This window comes from Pseudonaja textilis, chromosome 7, assembly GCF_049901715.1.
Source record: "Pseudonaja textilis isolate UNSWEBS1 chromosome 7, rPseTex1.2, whole genome shotgun sequence".
Classification (NCBI taxonomy): Eukaryota; Metazoa; Chordata; class Lepidosauria; order Squamata; family Elapidae; genus Pseudonaja; species Pseudonaja textilis.
Window position 1 is genome coordinate 8,149,562 of NC_141996.1, and position 21,656 is coordinate 8,171,217.

The window sequence follows — 21,656 nt, forward strand, 5'->3', positions numbered from 1 at the left end:
TAAATGTAGTACAGGGAGTTCTTGACTTATGACCACAATTGAACCCAACATTTCTGTTGCTAATTGTGAGTTGTTAAGTGAGTTTTGCCCCATTTTACAACCTAGCTTGCCACATTTATTAAGTGAATCACTGCAGCTGGTAACGTGGTGATTAAGGGAATCTGGCTTCCCCATTGACTTCGCTTGTCAGAAGGTCACAAAAGGGGATCATGTGACCCCAGGACACTACAACCGTCATAAATATGAATCGGTTGCCAAGTGTCTGATTTTTTTTTGATCACATGATCGTCGGGATGCTACAAAGGTCATAAGTGTGAAAAACGGTGATAAGTCATTTTTTCCAGTGCTGTTGTAACTTCGAATGGTCCTTAAATGAACTGTTGTAAGTTGAGGATTACTTGTTTTGAGGTCCTCTGCCATTTTTAAACTTTTCCTGATACTGTAGAAAGATTTTCATAGATACAGATGTGTGTTGAGGGCAATATGTCCTGGATATATCTTTAATTCCATTCCCAAATTCCCAACCTAAAATTTATATAGATTTACATTTATATTATGGAAGATCGAAGTCCTCCTTACACGGGAAACAAATTTCAATTTTACATCCTGCTGTTTTATTTGGCAGCGTGGGTGTTTTTGTGTATGTAGTCTTAGTAGTCCCATGCAAATAGTGCGTATAACCATTCCTAGGTTTATCCTGCCAATTTACGCACATCAAGATATTGTCTGTCAGATTTCAGTCTTCGAATTTTATTGCAGATTGGCCACAGCTCAAAGCACCTGCTTGGCACGGGCATGATTCCAGAACGAAACTCCCAGAATCTCTAGTTTAAAAAGAATTAAGGTAGCAGGTGATATGAAAAACTTCCATCTGTGACACTGGGGATCTGCCAATCAAGGTTGATAAGACTTGGCTAAGTTTCAGGCTAAGGAAGAATTATGTTAGGGTTGTGCTCACTTCAGAAGTAATTGAGAAGGAACGTTTCTGATTTTGTGCAGGACCTTTATCATTTTGCTGAATTCTGGGAGTCGAAGTCCATACAATTTAAAATTGCTGAGATTAAGGAACACTGGACTATATAGTTACTACAAGCAGGTTTCTGGCGAGATATTTTTCCCAGTTATCTGCTGGTCAAGAGAGAGAGAGAGGAGAAAAGACATCAGAAAAATATGACCATTGAAAGCTAAATAACATTTTTTCCTATTTGCTTTGGCTTCAGCCTAATCCACAGTGGTTTTGGTCCAGCAGTCTTATGTCTCTTCCCTCCCAGTGTTATTCCGACAAAACAGTTCTTGACAATGTTATTATTAGGAATAATAATCTCTCATTAGGAAGAGATCAGATGATGTGTAGCCATGAATTATAGCGTAGATTTTAGCAGCGTTAGAAGAAAAGGCCGTCTGGTTCAGTTCCAAGTGGGGAGAAAAACACTGGAAACATGGAGGCTGATTGGAAAGATGTTTAGTGGTGAACTAAACTGGGTTTGAGGTCCTGGGCAGCTTACTACATGGAGTGGAGAGTGAGGGTTATTTATACCCTCTGTTGGGCCTAGCTCTTGAGCTTCCTGTTCCTGTGCAAGAAATGTATTCTATTGGTTGTTGTAGAGGGTCACTGTTAACTTTGTAGGCTGTCTGAGTTCCAGGCTTGGTTGAAGCTTGCTGGGTGATGCAATGAATGGGCTTGTTGTGCCATGTGGTGAGCTCTGCTGCTAGATGGTTGAGGGCTAACCCTATTATGTCCTTGGGTCATGTCTTAATCCCGTCACCCTGGAGCTGAAGGTTTTTTTGTCTTGTAGATTTGCTGGCCCAGTCCTGCTGGGGCTATTAAGAAAGGTGGCTGCTTTCCAAGACCGTGTTTCTCCTTTTGGGGAAATATAATATTCTGCCTTTTTTAATATTTCCCAAAATATTTCATTCTTCTAGAAGGGGTAGATGCTAACTTTCTACAGTAGAAACAAGCAGATTCTATAAAGTGCACTTTTGAAACCATGGTTTATTTCTTATGCGTCGTGCAAATCAGCTGTGATTGATTGATCATGTTAGCATAAATTATGTGTACCATGGGTTTATGTATGGGTTTGTTAAAAAAAATGAACAATCCGACCCATTTAAATTGGGGGAAAGGGAAAAGTTATTTAAACCACCCTTTAACTTTCATCTGCAATTATTGTCTTATGGTTATTGCTAGTTAATGTTCACTTCCTCCTGGTAGAACATAAATCACAACTTTGTGATTAAGCCCATGAATGCTGCATGTAGATAAAAAAAATAAAGTTATGCTGGGATTTTAAAATGGGCAGCACTGGGAAAAGCCATTATTGTTATGTTGATAATATTTGGATATGACTTCATTCAAAGACTAAACATAGGGCATCTTATTTATTCATTTATTTATTTGTCATATTTAAGTCCTCCCCATCTTGCAGTATAAAATAAAATGTCATCTTTAATTCTAAATTTCATTATACAGCCGGCTATTCGCTTAATTTTTCAGGAAAATGAAACAACTTTTTTTAAAAAAACCAGAAAGATCTCTCAATGCAAATATATTTTGAATATTTTAAAAACCTACTTGAAAATTTCAAGTGCATCCCAAACATAAAAATGTTACAGCTGAAGTCTTGACTTGCATCAAGCAAAAATATTAGCATAAATAAAGAGGGATGTCACACTATTCAGACAGACTAGTTAACTGTGAAAGTACCGTAATAATAACAGTAATCATGCTTCAATCGTGGTTTGTTTGAAAAGCTATGATGGTTTGTTCCATACAAATGGCTGATCCAAAAATCATAGATTGACAACAAGCTGCAATTGAATATGCTTGCACATTATGTAAAAACAAAGCCAACCCAAGCACATTATGGCTTTGCTTGAAGCATGACTCCAGACATACATGGTAAAAAAAACTTGCATGGGCTTTGATCCTATAAGATCCTTGTAAACGAGTCATATGGCCAATCTAGGTCTATTTAGTCAGAAGAACAAGATTTATTTCATATTTATTTTTAGCATAAGTAAGTAAACTTTAAAATCTCACTACCTTCACCTCAGAGCGACCAATATATGATTCTATTCTATTGGACATATCTATTGCTAGATAAGTCTTTCAAATTTGTTTTAAAATGAAATGGAATGGCTGATTTTATCTTTTATATTAGGAGGGAAAGCTGAGTGCTTGCCAGCAGATTCTTAGCTATCAACAGGCCTACAAAACGTGTCCTAATATTATGAAAAAAGCAAAAAAGAGGAGGAAAATGCAATATTTGGCAGATAAAAAAGTCATTTTAACCAAACCTATGTTTTTAAATAGGATGTGCAGAGCAAAATATATTGGCTTTATCAGAGCTTAAGCTAAGCATCCTGACAAAGGAGTTAGATGAACCGGAGCAATGGGTTTTGACCTTGGGTTTGCATTTCTTTCAAAAACAAGAACCAGGAAATATGATAAAACATCTTGCTCAAAACAAACATCTCTGGTCCAGAATTATATTTCCATCTTTGCTGGATAGATGTTTCAAGAATGCCTAATACATCAGATATCTGGAATTTAAAAGGATTCTAATGCATAGATAGAGAGCTGTATGGAGTAGCCATACAATCAGTGGTGGGATTCAAAATTTTTTACTACTGGTTCTGTGGGTGTGGCTTGGTGGGTGTGGCAGGGGAAGGATATTACAAACTCTCCATCCCCTCACCACTCCTGGGGGAAGGTTATTGCAAAATCCTGATTCCTTCCCCACCCCACTAACCTGCTTTCCAGCTCCGTTCTCCTGCGCAGGGCAACCAAAGAAGACCCAGCCAATCAGCTGGGACTCGGGAGGCAGAGAATAGATGGGGGCGGGGCCAGTCAGAAGTGGTATTTGCCAGTTTTCCGAACTACTCAAACTTTCCAGTACTGATTCTCTAGAACCGGCTGAATATCATCTCTGCAGACAGTCCTCTACTTATGACCACCATTGAGCCCAGAATTTTTGTTGCTAAGACAGACCGTTATTCAGTGAATTTTACCCCATTTTACAATCTTTCTTGCAGTTGTTAAGTGAATCACTGCCACTGTTAAGTAAGTAATACCATTGTTAAGTGAATCTGGCTTCCCCATTGATTTTCCTTGTCACAAGGTCCCAAAAGGTGACTATGTGACCCTTGGACACTGCAACCATCATAAATAAGAACCAAGTTGCCAAACGACTGAATTTTGATCACACCACCATGGGGATGCTACAATGGTTGTAAGTGTGAAAAACAGTCATTTTTTCCCCCCAGGGCTATTGGAACTTCGAACGGTCACTAAACGAGCTGTTGTACATCCAGGACTACCTTGTATTTCAGAGCAAGAAGAAACTACCATCCAAGCGTTATGGAAAATGTCACTTCTCCACAACCGAAGCGGTAACTTTTGAGAGAACATCTGGATTGTGCAGAAGAAGGGATGGAAAACATCTCTTCAGAGGTTGCTTTGAAAAGGGCTGTTGGGAGAGGCTTTGAGTCAGAAACAAAACATGCTGTCAGCAGCCCCAAGTGACATATCCATAATTCAACTGCACTGATTCAGAATTTAAATGGGAAGCTATCGGGTCACCTGGGACCAAAGACTTCTGGCTGGCTGCATGGACGAAAAGAATCATCTTTTATAGCACAGTGCACTCGACTTTACAACCATTCATTGGTGACCGTTCGAAGTTACAACGGCACTGACTGTTTTTCACATTCAATGACTGTTCTAGAACCCCCTGGTCACATGATTAAAATTCAGATGCTTGGCAACTGGTTCATAGTTATGATGGCTGCAATGTCCCAAGGTCATTGGCCCAAAATCACGCAGCTGTCTTTCAAGCCTGAGGCTTGACTAGAACTCACAGTCTCCTGGTGATTGGCCTAAAATCACCCAGCTGTCTTTCAAGCCTGAAGCAGGACTAGAACTCACAGTCTCCTGGTGATTGGCCCAAAATCACCCAGCTGTCTTTCAAGCCTGAAGCAGGACTAGAACTCACAGTCTCCTGGTGATTGGCCTAAAATCACCCAGCTGGCTTTCAAGCCTGAGGCAGGACTAGAACTCACAGTCTCCTGGTGATTGGTCCACAATCACCCAGCTGTCTTTCAAGGCTGAGGCAGGACTAGAACTCACAGTCTCTGGTGATTGGTCCACAATCACCCAGCTGTCTTTCAAGGCTGAGGCAGGACTAGAACTCACAGTCTCCTGGTGATTAACATCAAGTCACCCAGCTGTCTTTCAGGCCTGAGGCAGGACTAGAACTGGTGACTGGCTAAAAGTCATGCCTAAGGCAGGCCTAGAACTCACAGTCTCCTGCTGACTGACCTCAAATCACACAGCAGGCTTTTATGGCTAAGGAGGGGCTAGAACTCACAGTCTCCTGGTTTGTAGCCTCATGCTCTAACCTAACCACTAGACCAAACTGACTCTCCAAAAGTCTACATTTTGGAAAAGACGAATTAGCTCATATTCCCTCCATGAAAAAAGCCTAAGAATCATGCCAAATAACATCCTAGTAATATGAGGAGTAGTATTAGTAGCTTCCCATGTTTTAAACGTGACCCCTGTTGCTATAAATTCATTATATAGTAATAAAAAGTTCATCTCTGGACTTAAAACTGATCTATGCTTGGAGTTGACTCACACAATGTACTGTAACTTTTTTCTGGCAGAACAACCGCACTCTTCCTTAATAGCCCCAGTGGGAAATTCTAGACAGCGAAAACTAGGTCACAAGGACTAAGATGTGGCTAAAATTTCTTCGAATATCTTTTTGTGTGCAAGAGATTGTAGGCTCTGAAGGGCATTTCTGCCTAAGTTTATACTCCATTTTGGAAGCAGCTCTGCTTTGTCCCTCATTCTGCCTTTCTTACGACCACTGTTGCCATTAAATTTTATTTATTTTTTATTTTGTCAAATGTACAAGATAACAAGTACAAATATCAACAAGGGAGTAAATACAGATAAATGGGGACAGTAAGACAGGGATGGTAGGCACGCTGGTGCGCTTATGCACGGCCCCTTTAAGGACCTCATAGGAATGGGGTGAGGTCCATGGTAGACAGTTTGAGGTTGAAGCTGCGAGGGGTTGAGGCTGTAACAATGGAGTCAGGGAAGGCGTTCCAGGCGTTGACCACTCTGTTGCTGAAGTTGTATTTTCTGCCATCGAGTTTGGAGCGATTTACCTTGAGTTTGTATTGGTTTGCCCGTGTGTTATTGTGGTTGAGGCTGAAGAAGTTGTTGACAGGCAAAATGTTATAGCAGACAATTTAGATGTTATAGCAGACAATTTAGATGTTATAGCAGACAAATTGAGTCATTTTCCTTCTGATTTTGAACCAATTTAGTTGCAACTGGAGGGGTGGGGAAGATATATATATATATATATATATATATATATATATATATATATATATATATATATATATATATATATACACATATACACATACACATACACATACATATACATACATACATACATACATACATACGTGTGTGTGTGTGTGTGTGTGTGTATCTTTGGTTGTTCAGGTTTTCTCCCGCGTAAGATTCGAAGTATCTAGGCAACGTTTTGATGAAGTCTCATTCATCATCTTCAGGCTTCTGTCTTCGGCTCTGTGCTTCCTCAGAGTGATGTGAGATTGCAGCTGCTTCTTCCTTTTAACTGCTAGTGGGGGTGTGACTTGATTGGGTGGGGGCTTGGCTGTGTTCTGATTGGGTGGGGGTGTGTTCTCATTGGTAGGGGGGTTGGCTGTGTTCTGATTGGTTGGGGGGTTGGTCGTTTTCTGATTGGCTGGAGGCGTGTTCTGTTCAGGTGGGGGCTTGGTTGTGCTCAGGTTATTCTTAGTTGCTGGGGGATTTGAGTTGGTGAGCTGTGATCTTGCTGTTTGGCTTTGAGTTTGTGGTCGTGCTGCATCTTCATAGTGGGTGTCGGTTTGCTTCATGTATGGCTCGGAGGGGTTTGAAGTGGGTAGTGATGCAGCTGCAGTATATATATGTATATATATACATATATACATATACATATACATATATATATATAAATATATATGTCACAGACGAACACAATACAGAAGCCTGATGATGGCAGATGAGATTCTGCCGAAACGTTGCTACAACTTTAAAAGCACAACTACAATGACGTGGGAAAATACCCAAACAAAGCTGAATACCATACATACATACATACATACATACATACATACATATATTCATAACCATGCAAACCACATTGCTTTCTTTCATTTTCAAGTATTGGAAGCCATTTTCTCTAGTCCCCTCCCAAAGTGACCTAGTTAGGTGACATAGTTAGGATATTGTGACGTAGTTAGGATATTGTGTCACCCTCTTCTGGCCATCTCAAACCCTCCTCCGTCTCCTTTGCACCTTCCTATGAAACCATAGAACTTGATTGTCTGTTTTAAAAACATGAGACGTAACTAAAAGAAAAAGGCCAGTTTGACTTCCTCCTGGTGTGGGGAAGAGATTATACAATCCCTCAGTGTTTTAAGTTATAATGTCAGTTTTCAAAAATTTTCAGGTAACAGAACCTGTTACTGTACTTAAAAGATCCAGAATTCCTGTTCTAGAGGCCGAGTTTTGGTGTTTGAAATAAACTTTTTTCTCTAGTTCTAAGTCGGGTGTTAAACTCATTTTCCTTGAGGGCTGCATCAGGGTTGTGTTTGACCTCGGTGGGGAAGGGGGGGCATGGTCAGGGTGGGCATGGCCAACTCAATGTCATTCATTGAGGCTCCATTTTCATCCATGACAGCCATCCCGGGCTCCGTTTTTGCTGGCAGAAGGTTGCAGGAGGCCATCACAGCCCAATATGGAGCCCAGGAGAGCTGAAGATGCTCCAATATGGCTTCAGGGCTGACAGTGATGTCATGTTTATCTAGAGCAGTGGCCCCCAACCTTTTTTGTGCCACGGCCTGGAACCGGCATCACAAAATGATCCGCGGCCCGGTACCGGCATCAGCATGCATGGCAAGGAGAGCCGAGCGACCGGCCAGCTAGCCGTCCCCTGCTTCTCCCCGCCACCTTCAACTCCTCCTTTGTACCTTTGTCGATGGGCTTCGGGACAGTTGCTCGGCTCGCCTTGCCTTGGGTGCTGAAAGAATCCTCGCACCTTAGTTTCGTTTGAAGCCGCCCCCACTTCGATGAAACTAAGGCGCGAGGATTCCTTCAGGACCCAAACGCCACTTTCCAACCGGAAAAGCTCACCGGAAGCACTTTCTCATCAAAACAAGATGGCAGCGCCCAGCAAACTGGCGGCCTGGTAGAAAATGTTCCACGGACCAATACTGGTCCAGGGCCCGGTGGTTGGGGACCCCTGATCTAGAGTATTTTAGAGGTGGAGACCCTTTGAGAGCTGTATGCAACAACATTTCATGAGCCTCTGTGGCGCAGTGGTTAGAGTGCAGAATTGCAAGCTACTTCTGCTCTAGCCAGCTGCCTACAATTTGGCAGTTCAAACCCCACCAGGCTCAAGGTTTGACTCAGCCTTCCATCCTTCCGAGGTGGGTAAAATGAGGACCCAAATTGTTTGGGGGCAAGAGGCTGACTCTGTAAACCACTTAGAGAGGGCTGTAAAGCAATGTGAAGCGGTCTAAGTGCTGTTGCTATTTTAACATATGCCGATTAGTGTACATTCAGAGAACAGACAATCAGAATTAGAAGGGACAACCAAGTTATTCTGAGTTCAAAGTCTGAGTTAAGTTAGTAACACGGTTGTCAAGTGGATCTGGCATCCCCATTGACTTTACTTGTCAGAAGGTCATGAAAGGGGATCCCATGATCCCGGGACACTGCAACCGTCATAAATATGAGTCAGTTGTCAAGCCTCTGAATTCTGATCATGTGATCACAGAGATGCTGCGAGTGTGAAAAATGGACATAAGTCACTTTTCTTAGTGCTGTTGCAACTTGATACAGTTACTAAATAACAGAATAACAGAAAGACAGAGTTGGAAGGGACCTTGGAGGTCTTCTAGTCTAACTCCCTGCTCAAGCAGGAGATTTTGTAACTTTCCGAACACATGGCTGTCCAATGATTGGTTGTAAGTCTTGGATTGAAATTATTTGGAGTGAAAATATTTACCCTAACCCCTAATTGGCAATTAGAGCCAATCCAATTTCCACAGATTTTGAAAAGGAACAAACCTCATCCTTGGTTTAAGCTTGGCTTAAGCAGGCCATGTTTTTACCTGAAGAAATATTTCCATGTCGTATTCTCAGAAACTTCCTGTCGTACCAACCTGCCTTCCATCGAGGACCTGTATACTGCACGAGTCAAAAAGCGGGCTGTGAAAATATCTACACAACCCTCACATCCTGGCCATAAACTGTTTCAACTCCTTCCCTCAAAACGACGCTATAGAGCACTGCACACCAGAACAACTAGACACAAGGACAGTTTTCCCCCGAAAACCATCACTCTGCTAAACAAATAATTCCCTCAACACTGTTCAACTATTTACAAAGTCTGCACTACTATTACTAGTAATCTTCTCATCACTCCTAATTACTCATCCCCTCCCACTTATGACTGTAAGACTAACTTGTTGCTTGTATCCTCATAATTTATATTGACTGTTTCCTAGTATGATTTGATTGCTTATTGTACCCTATGACTATTATTAAGTGTTGTACCTTATGATTCTTGACTCTTGACAAATGTATCTTTTATGTACACTGAGAGCATTTGCACCAAGACAAATCCCTTGTGTGTCTAATCACACTTGGCCAATAAAAGAATTCTATTCTATTCTATTCTATTCTATTCTATTCTATTCTATTCTATTCTATTCTATTCTATTCTATTCCATTCCATTCCATTCCATTATCTGCAGTTGGTTTATATGCTAGGATAATGCTGTGTGTCTGATGGTAGTTTGATAGGTGGTAGTTCTGAAGTGTTTTAGTGTATGGTAGTGTTATCCTTTTCCTAGCTTCTGTTGATTGGGTTGTAGTAGGTTAACACCAGACCAGCAATCAAGCAGAAAAAAGCATCCTTCTCAAGGAACCACTAAGGAGAAAACCACACCCCATTGACACTGGCAGGACGAACTATTGTATATAAACAAAGAGCAAACTGCACATCCACACACACTGGGAATATTACCTAGGGAGGTAATGAAATGTCTGCAAGCAAACAACCAAGCTCAGAGAGCATCAAGGACTCCCCAGTTCAATGCTGAGCTGCATATGTTCTCATCTAATGGAAATTTTTGTTTTACAGTTTTTCAGAGTCGTGCTGTACACTACTGACGTACCAAAACATTGCAGAACACTTTGGAGCTTTCGTATTATTTTCTATCACTTACATAATGTGCAAATAAAGCACCTTATTTCTCATTATTTCTAGTAGGATGCAATTTCCTGGTTTCCCTAGCCATTATAAAAGTGTGATGTCCCGTTTCCTAATCCTTGACACTCTGCAAACTTGCTGGCCTATGAAGCAAGTCTGCTATATTTCCTCCCACAGAATGGACTACATTCCAGTGCTGGCAAATATTCTGTAATAACCTTGGTTTCCTGTTTTCCTTTTTTCTTTCAACTTAATGAGAATTGCAAGGGTGACAGTAGCATCACTCTGCCAAGGACAGGATTAAAGATGGCCGCTGGATCCTTGCCATTCTGTAGAACGCATGCAGTTTGATCCTAAGAATTATACAAAGAAATTAAGGCAGGAGTTCTAAATATATATATATATACGAGGAAATCCCTAAAACCAAGTGGCATTAGGACAGGATAAAAAAAAGAGCATCTGTTCTCTCTTGGATTATATCTTGTTGCCTTTGTTTCTGATTTCACCTAAATCAACCCTGTCATTTGAGGATGTTGAACTGGGTATGTTCTTTTCCCATCAAGATGTGGCCCAACATTTACTCTGCAAAATTAAAAAGGCAGAAACGATTTAGAGCTGCTGTTTCTGTGCTGGAAAACACTTCTTTAATTTTCAACTATCAAAACCCTGGCTGGGCCTCTTTGCTGGTGAAATATAATGCATGTACTCAACAACAACACCAAGTTGAACAGATTGCAAAAATGGTTTACAGGTAGCCATCGACATACAACAATTCATTTAGTCAATTGTTCAATTGTTCAAAGTTATGACAACACTGAAAAAAGTGACTTATGACTGTTTTTCACTCCAGCATCCCCATAGTCGCCTGATCAAAATTCGGATGCTTCACAACTGGTTCATATTTATGATGGTTGCCATATCCAGGAATCATGTGATCAGCTTTCTGATCAGCAAAATCAATGGGGAAACCAAATTCACTTAACAGCCTTGTTACCAACTTCACAACTGCAGTGATTCACTTAACAAACGGTGGCAAGAAAGGCCGTAAAATGTGACAAAACTCACTTAACAAATCTCTCGGGCCCAATTATGGTTGTAAGTCAAGGACTATGTGTACAGGTTTCTCAGCTATGGGTAGTCCAGAGCAGAAGTCTCCTGCTTCCTTAGCATACCCACCAGATCACAACACACATACAAACTGTCTCATATAATAGACCTTGACTTACGACCACAACTGAGCCCAAAATTTTTGTTGCTACGCGAGTCATTAAGTGAATTTAGCCTCATTTTACAGCTTTTCTTGCCATATTTGTAAGTGAATCACTGTAGTTATTAAGTTAATAACATGATTGTTAAGTGAATCTGCTTTCCCATTGACTTTGCTTGTCAGAAGGTCGCAAAAGGGGGATCACATGACCCCGGGATGCTGCGATCGTCATAAATAGGAGTCAGTTGCAGGGGTGGGATTCAAATTTTTTAACAGCTGGTTCTGTGGGCATGGCTAGGTGGGCGTGACTAGGTGGGCGTGACCATGTGACTGGATGGGCATGGCCTTTTTTTTTTTGCAGCTCCGCCTTTTTTTTGCCATTTAGGCCTCAGGGAAACCTCCTGGGGAGGGGGGCGTTTTTGCTCCCAGAATGCTTCCCTGGGGTCCAGGAAGGCAAAAAATGGAATGCAGGGGGGCACGCAGTACCCCCTTGCCCCCACCCCACCCCCCGCATGCCCCTTTTTGCTTCCTGGGCCTCAGGGCAGCCTCCTGGGCAAAGCAGTAAGGCAGCATGGGGGATCCCGGCACAGCTGATCATCGGAACATGCACAATAAGGACTGAACGGTCGGGGAGGGGAGAGGTAGACGGAGAGGGGCGGGGTCAGCCAGGGGCATGATTTCTTGGTTCTCCGAACTGCGCAGAATCATGACAACCGGTTCTATAGAACCAGTTCGAACCGGTAGAATCCCACCTCTGGTCAGTTGCCAAGAGTATGAATTCTATTCACGTGACTGTAGGGATGCTTCAACAGTCATAAGTCTGAAAAATGGTCATAAGTCACTTTGTTCAGTGCTGTTGTAACTTTGAACGATCACTAAACGAACCGTTGTAAGTCAAGGACTACCTGTAGCTTGAATGGCTTGATCCCTGTTCAAACCACAGTTTCCCTGTGTTCTTTGAACGTTACCTAGAACAAAATCAGATTGTGATGACCCAGAGTGTAACACAAACATAACAAAATCCAAAATGTAAATAAATGCCTCCAACTTGGCCCCATTGTTCAATAATACTCACTTGGAGAGAAAACGTACTCAAAAATAGTCTTCAAAAGAAAGCAATACAGTCTGAATTTAATGAGCAGATAAAGGTGAAATAAAAAACCTAACAAACTACAATGATGAAATGTCCACAACGGAATAGGATAAGTATTTACCAAATTCAAGGAGATAACAAGGCACAGTCTGTTGGAAGGATGCCAACCAAGATAACTTCAAACCAAAATAAAACACGTTTGCTTCTGGCAACCTGTGTTTTAACCGTTTCTCTTATATACTCATCTCCCCAGGTGTAACCAATGAGGAGGATCATGGCCACCTCCTCTCTCACAAGGCAAGTTGTTCTCTTCTCCGTTCCTCCCTGTTTGTCCTAGGATGAAGAAACGATGGGCCTGGTTCTTCCTCTGATTGCCTAGCCGGCCTCTGCCATTTCCCAGCCTCCTCCACAAGCTCCGCAGCCACACCTCCACTCCCTGTCAGCTGTTCCTCCTCTCCCTCAGAGTCCAACTCTACCAAGGCATGACACAGAATTTTCTTCTAACAATATCCTGTCCTTATGTTCAAGATTGTCACGATTTCCACGGCTCTGAAATTTAAAGGAAGGTGGACTTTATTGATTTTTCTAAGGATACATTCTGCCTACTTTCAAAACTGTCTCCCAATATTGGATGGACTACTACAGAGATGGGATTGACCTATTCTCCAAAGCACCTGAGGTCAGGACAAGAAGAAATGGGCGGAAGCTTATCAAAGAGAGATTGAAACTAGAAACAAGGAGTGATTTCCTGACAATGAGAAAAATTAATCAGTGGAACAGCTTGCCTCCAGAAGTTATAATGGGTGCTCCATCATTGGAAGTTTTTAAGAAGAGGATTGACAGCCACTTGTCTGAAATGGGATAGGGCTGGGATGGTGAACCTATGGCACGCATGCCACAGGTGGCACGCAGAGCCATTTGTGCAGGCATGCGAGCCCCAGCCAAACTTACCTCACTGCAAATGTGTGTGCCTGCCAGCTGATTTTTGACCCGTTTGAGGCCTTTTTCGGCCTCCCAAAGGCTGGAGGGAAGCCTCTGCAGCCTTTGGAGGCCGAAAAACAGGCCTGTTTCATCACTTCCTGTATTTCCAGAAATGGCGGAAGTGACAAAACAGGCCCATTTTTCGGCACAGGAGCCCTAAATGGTTAGCCATCACTGGTATAGGGTATCTTATTTGAGCAGGGGATTGTTCTAGAAGACCTCCAAGGTCCAATTCTATGATTCTGTTCTGCTATAACTTATTCTTATTTGGGCTAGTAGACCCAATGATGAAGATTCCCACAGGCACACAATGAAGACCCCATAGGGACTGCCACCACTTCCACATGACATTACATTAGGATTAGAATTACGAAAAAGCCGTTCACTTAAGAATACCTAATTTCTTAGTCTTTCCTCAGTGGGTGTTTACATGGCACCAGAAGGCTGTGAAAATTCCAATATTGCTCTTGTCAGGATTCCGGCAGTTACACCCAATTAAATAATGAGTCTCAAGCCAAACTTTCAAAACTTCAAAAGGATTTATTGGAAGTTAACATGTCCAGCACTGCCCGGGTGTAGCTGACTCTGAGACACATAATTCACTGTCACCCTTGACCCTGGTTTCCCCCCACCCCTCTGGCGTATCATAATTCATATTCTCCAATGGGACATATCCATAGCCAAGAGTCATCAATCATGTTCTCCAGTTAGAATTTTGCACAGTAGAAACTTCAGTCACCTAGTTACTATCTTTGGAAAACTATTTATGGAATGCACTGTCAATTTCCAAGCTGCCGCATTGCTCTCTCAAACCCCTTTCTCCCCTCCCTTTCTGTTGCCAACTCTAAAGACCACAGAAATATTTTATGAGTTGACAGCTCTTTATTTACATCATAGTGGCCTTATTTCACCTCAATGCCGTGCCTCAAAATATTATGCTGAGCGTTCTTGTCCTGTGAAATAATTAGCTTTGCCAAGCTAAGCTATCAAAGTGCCATGCTGGGTAAATTTGAAAATGCATCCTCCCTGTTGGCTTCTTTATTTTCAGGCCATTTAATAATGAAAATAATTCACCTGTACCAATCTTGAAAAAACCTCTAATGCTTCCAGCCAGAAATTTCAGCTGAGACAAACAGCGAGAAGCGGAAATTACACAGAAACATGGAAGTCAAGCAAGATCTGGGAGACCAATAAATAGCATCCCTCAAAAATTGCTCATATCATATCTAGAAAACAGAAGCCACAGATGAAATGGTGAAAAAGTCAACTCACATCTAATGAATGAATGAATGAATAAATGAATGAATGAATGAATGAATGAGTCAGGTCATGAAATGTTCAGAGGAAGAAAACCAAATTGAGATAATACCAAGAATTCAGCCAGTTTGGTTTAGTGGTTAAGGCAGAGGTCTCCAAACTTGGCAACTTTAAGACTTGTGGACTTCAACTCCCAGAATTCCTCAGCCAGCCACATTGGCTGGAGAATTGAAGTCCACAAGTCTCAAAGTTGTCAAGTTTGGAGATGCCTGGATTAGGGCATCAGACTAGAAACAGGGAGACTGTGAATTCTAGTTCTACCTTAAGCACAAAGCCAGCTGGGTGACCTTGAGCCAGTCATTGTCAGCTCGAGGAAGGAGGCAATGGCAAACCACTTCTGAAAAACCTTGCCAAGAAAACTGCAGGGACTTGTCACTTGACCAAACAATCTCTAAGAATCAGAAACATTTGAATGGGGAAAAATATTCTGCAATGAGGAATAATTCTAAAATCAAGAAGCGAAAGATTCTTAGCTACATAAAAATGTAGGAAAGCTATATTTCTGTCCAAGGACATACTATACAGTACTTATTAAATTTGGGGAGGGTCATTTTTTTTTTCTGCTATGGTTACAGTGAGAGTGAAATTGGCAGCCTCAAAATGTGATATATAAATAAATACATTCGGTTTTTTTTTATTTTGCATCTTTAAACAACTGCACACAGGTAGTCTCACACGTATGACGGTAACGGAGCCTACTCTTATGACAGTCGTTGATCACATGACTGACCTGGTTTTACATTTTCTGTGGCAGTGATTAAGCAAATGGCATCATTGTTAGAGCAAACCAATGGTTTGCGGTGGGCATGGTTTCGCCAAAAAACGGAAGCAGCTGTCAGTTTTCGCCAAAGGCATCATGCAACGTGATCACATGCAGAGGTGGTATTCAGCACGTTCCGACAGGTTCTGGAGAACCGGTAGCGGAAATTTTGAGTAGTTGGGAGAACCGGCAAATCCCACCTCTGACTGGCCCCACCCCCATCTATTCTCTGCCTCCCGAGTCCCAGCTGATCGGCTGGGTCTTCTTTGGTTGCCCTGCACAGGAGAACGGAGCTGGAAAGCAGGTTAGTGGGGTGGGGAGGGAATGGGGATTTTGCAGTATCCTTCCCCTGCTATGCCCACCAAGCCACGCCCACAGAACTGGTAGTTAAAAACAAAATGGAATCCCACTGCTGGTCACATGACCGTGGGATGCTGCAAACACCTGTCAATCCGGCCATGTTGCTGAATGCCCAAAGTCAATCTCATAACTGCAGAAACCACCCTTGGAAATTCATATCCAGGTCAAAAAGACCCCTTTTCTTGGGTCAGTTGTAACTTTGGACACTAAGCGATTGGCCATTATTCAAGGACTATTTGTATAAGCCGGTACTCAGATTTGCAGAGATGTGCTGTTTCCCTTTGCACCATGTGGACATTGTGTCAGCTTTTGGGGATAGACAGAAACATACAATTTGATCATGAGGGAACAAAATATTGGAAGAGTCTTCATAGTCAGAGACAGCCAAGCTCTGATAATAAGGAGCTGGGTGCCATCAGCCATTGCGTGAAGAAGAGTAAAGAAGAGTAGCATCTTTGACCTCAGGTAGCCCTCAACTTACAACAGTTCATTTAGTGACCGTTCGTAGTTACAAGGGCACTGAAAAAAGTGATTTATGACTGTTTTTCATATTATAACTGTTGTCACATGATCAAAATTCAGATGCTTGGCAACAGACTCGTATTTATGTCCGTTGCAGTGTCCCAAGGTCACCTTCGGCCATCTTCTGATGAGCAAAGTCAACAGGAAAGCCAGATTCCCTTAACCACCATGTTACTGTAGGAAGTTAGCACCCACCCCTCTGCTAGAAAATAGAAATAGCCTAGGAAATATTAAAAAGGCAGAATATTTCCTCTAAAAAGAGTAGAAACTTAGAAGCAGAAACTCACCTCAGAAGCAGAAACTTACCCCCACCTTTGTTAATGGGTGGGCCATCAAGGCGTGGACCAGAATACTTTACATAACAAAGATCTCCAGGTAAAGCTATAGCAATTGCCAAAACCCCTTTTAAGGGCATAATCATCCAGAAAGGCTCAACCAAGCCTGGAACTCAGGACAGCTACCTCTGGGAGTCTGACAACCAATCAGAATACAAGTTCAAATTCGAATCCCAACAGAGGGTATAAAACTCAGGCACTCTCATCACCTCAATCCTTTTCCCCCCCTCCTTTCTTGATCTCCTCCTTCACCCTGAAGCATGTGATCATCCTTCCTTTTCACTGTGGAGCTCCAGGCCACGCGGTCCTGTCTACCATAAAACTTTCCAAACAGCCTCCATGTTTCTAGTGTCTTTTCCCCCCCACTTGGAACTGAACCCAGAAGGATATTTCTTCCAAAATTGCCAACTTAACAACTGCAGGGATTCACTTAGCAACGGTGGGAAGAAAAGTCATACAATGGGGCAAAACTTGCTTAACAAACATCTCGCTTAGCAACAAAAAATCTTGGGCTCAATTGTGGTCTTAAATCGAGGACTACCTGTAGCGGAAATACAATGTTTGATATACAATGTTTGGAATACTCTACCCTGACTCTGTAGTTTCTTCCCCGAACCCCAAAAACTTTAACCTTAGACTGTCTACTGTTGACTTCACCCCTTTCCTAAGAGGTCTGTAAGGGGCGTGCATAAGCACACAAATGGTGCCTACCATCCCTGTCCTATTGTTTCTTTTATTTTTCTGATAAGTATCTATCTCATGTATTCAAAACTATATTTATTTATACCTGTATCTTGTAAGCAATTGACAAATCAAATAAACACTAAAAAAAAAAACCACTAAAAAAACCACCCCTCTATCTCGAGAAAAGATAAGATTCTGAAAAGGCGTTGCAGACCTCCAACGAAGAAGATTTGAGAAGGAAGGTAGCAGTTTACAAATTGCAGCGGAGCAGCTGGGCAATTAATGTGTCTCTTTCTGAATCACATCCGAAGGAGATCAAGACCTCAAATTACTATGTTATTGCTTCCATTCTTTACAAAGAGGCCTCTCGATAAATATTTTCCAGGCAAAACCTGGAGGTTTAATATTTATATCCTGTTTTAATTGTGCCTTGGAGTGGGCCTTGTAGGGAAAAAGGAGGTATTAAGTACAACTTTTTTTTTTTTTTTAATTGCCAGATGGTTCCAAAATTACTCCTGTCGGGAGAAATATCCTTCTGGGTCCAGTTCCAAGTGGGGGAAAAAGACACTGGAAACATGGAGGCTTCTTTGGAAGGTTTAATGGTAAACAGGACCACATGGCCTGGAGCTCCAGAGTGAAAAGGAAGGATGATCACATGCTTCAAGGTGAAGGAAGAGATCAAGAAAAAAGGACTGAGGTGCTGAGGGTGCCTGGGTTTTATACCCTCTGTCAGGATTTGAATTGGAGCTTGTATTCTGATTGGTTGTCAGACCCCCATTGCTCCATGCTGGGGCAACTCTGTAGGCTGTCCTGACTTCCAGGCTTGGTTGAGCCTTGCTGGATGATTATGCCCTTAAAAGGGGTTTTGGCAATTGCTATAGCTTTACCTGGAGATCTTTGTTATGTAAAGTATTCTGGTCCAGGCCTTAATGTCCCACCCATTAACGAAGGTGGGGGTGAGTTTCTGCTTCTGACTTTCTACTCTTTTTAGAGGAAATATTCTGCCCTTTTAATATCTCCTAGGCTATTTCAATTTTCCAGGAGAGGGGTGAGTGATAACTTCCTATACTCCTAAGATGACAAATTCTAATTAAGACATACAGTCTAGGTAGTGAACTTAATTTATGATCACAATTGAGCGTGAAATTTCTGTCGCTAATCAAGGCAGTTATTGAGTTTTGCCCTGTTTTGAGACCTTTCATGCCACAGTTGTTACGCAAATCACTGCAGTTAAGTTAGTAACCTGGTTGTTAAGGGAATTCTCTGGCTTCTCTGTTGACTTTGCTTGTCAGAAGGTCGCAAAAGCGGATCACATGAACCTGGAATGCTGCAACCGTCATAAATATGTGCCAGTTGCCAAGCATCTAACTTTTGATCATGTGGCTGTTGGGATATTGCAATGGTTGTCAGTGTGAAAATCGATCACAAGTTACTTACAAAGCCGTTGCAACTTTGAATGGTCACTGAATAGAACAATTAAAACTCAGACCACGTTTTCTGAATAGTTTTTATCCCAGAGCTATAATTGTTGCACTGTAGGAAGTTATCACCCACCTCTTTCCTAGAAAAATGAAATATCCTAGGAAATATTTTAAAAGGCAGGATATTTTCCCTAAAAAGAGTAGAAACTCAACCCCACCACCTTTGCTAATGGGCCACTAGTCTAGCCTAGGCCAGCCTATTTTACATAACAAAGATCTCCAGGTAGAGCTATAGGAATTGCCCAAAGCCCTTTCATTACATCATGATCCAGCAAGGCTCAACCAAGCCTGGGACTCAGGACATCCTATAGTGTTGCCCCTGCATCTGACAACCAATCAGAATACAAGCTCAAATTCAAATCCCAACAGAGGGTATAAAACCCAGGCACACTCAGCATATCAGCCTTCCTTCTTTTCCTTCACCTTGAAGCATGTAACCTTTATGATTCTTTTCACTTTGGAGCTCCAGGCCATCTGATCCTGCCCACCATTAAACCATCTTTCTAAACAGTCTCCGTGTTTCCAGTGTCTTTCCCCCAACTTGGAACTGAACCCAGAAGGATATTTCTTCCAACAGCACTTAACAATGAACTTAAGGAGCACCATCAGTGAGCTGTTAGACGGTATCACTTGGTCTGTTGTGTGGATGCTTATGTATTTTTAGGGGGTGGAGAATTTTGAGGGGTGGGGGTGAGTTTGGGAATTGTCATGTGTGTGTGCGTGTTGGGTCTGGGTGTTATGTGATTTTCGTTGTATGTGTATACTGTGAATATACATACAATGAAGATGATGATGATTATTATTAAATGAATGGTTGTAAATTGAAGACTACTTGTATATCTTTATTCTATCTCTTCAGCCTAAAGTTTTATCTTTGGCTGCTCCTCAGCAAGTGGAAATTGTCAGAGTGTATTCATGAACTGGAACAGAGCATGATAACAAGGTCAGCCAGTGAAGACAATTTGGAAATTGAAACCAGATAAAAGCCTAGGCTGGAAACTGAAACTAGAAGTAGCCTAGGCGTGGCTCTATATTAAGCTCTGAAGCTATGTTAAGCTCTGAGTCTACCGAAGATGAAATTAACTAACTTGCTTGCTTGTTTGCCTGCTGAACTAAAGTGAAACTTATGTCTATTTCTGAGTTCCTGAGTTGCTACTGAAGTTACTTGCAACATGTTTCTATCTGAGTTTGCTCCATGTTGGAGAAATCTACAACCGGTATCTAAAATCTACTTATTATGTTTATAAAGATGCTAAATGAAGCATCAGCCATCTGTGTTTATTTTTCTGGCATTGAATTAACGTTGCTAAACTCTGAACAGAAATTTCATTGTCCTACGTTTTGTTGCCTCACAACAAACAGAAGAAAGAAAAACAGCACAAATAGGATATCTTAAGTTTTACTGCAAGCATAAAGGATCCCTTGCCTAGTCTTCACAAAGCTACCTTTCTATCTATATAACAGTTTCAATTTCTGGATGTTCCCAAGAAGTACAAGTTCATTTTTTTACACAAGAATCAGAAAAAATCCACATATTGGCCTGGTTTTCAAACAACTCTACCTCTTGATGGCATATCTAAATCCAGATATATATATTTATTCTTATTTTTGCACCAGTTATAGTTTCTTCATTGCACTTGATCAGAGATAAGTGTTTTTTTTCACCTATTTCTTTAAATCCCTTTGAATCCTTCTATAAACTATTCCCTCTGCGGATGTGTAGAGCGTAGATCTAGGAATGCGATGATTGTCTACAACTTGGGTGGGTTTTCACATTCCAGCATGTTTCTTTCAGTGTTTTATAAACACTTCTTTGATCATCTTGTGTGTTTTGTAAGATGCCAGCTGATGGTAATCTATCTCTCAAATGTCAGCCCATCAATAATTGTGCTGGAGATTTTTTTTGTTGAACTGTTTTTATAAGCCAAAAAACCCCCAATGAAAATAAGAATCATCCAAACTTGAGAAGTGCAAAATTGATGTCAGTCCTATTGGATAAATCACACAGGAAACATAATTTAGATGAGCTAATTCTATTTTATTGTAAGGCTACATTTAAAGAATCTTTTAAGTCTGATGATGCAAACTTACCGTTGCTACTTTTAATCTAATCAGGTTAGGTTAGGGTGTTTCCTAAATTTCTTCCTCTGACTGTTAATCCATTTGGGGCCCCACCTCTCTTATCTGATGACTTCCTAGGCAGCTTTTCTTTTCCTTATCCCACAAGGCCATTCACACATTCCATTACAGAAGAAACCCTGATGTGGCCTTGTGAAGGGCTAGGCTGGGAATCCTTGGTTAGCATAGCAAGGAGCAAGAAGATGGTAAAAGTCAGCTCAGGTGCTAAAGGATGCAGAGTACAGGTGACCAAATAAGCATAGAAGGTGTCCCAAAGGTGTTTTTCAAAAGGCAACTGGACTTTCTATGTTCTTTTTCCTTGAAGATATTTTGTTTCTTATCAAAGAAGCTTGAATAGAGTAGAATAGAATAGGAATAGGAATACAATAAAATAGAATAACAGAGTTGAGAGGGACCTTGGAGGTCTTCTAGTCCAGCCCCCTGCTTAGGCAGGAAACCCTACACCACTTGAGACAAATGGTTGTCCAATC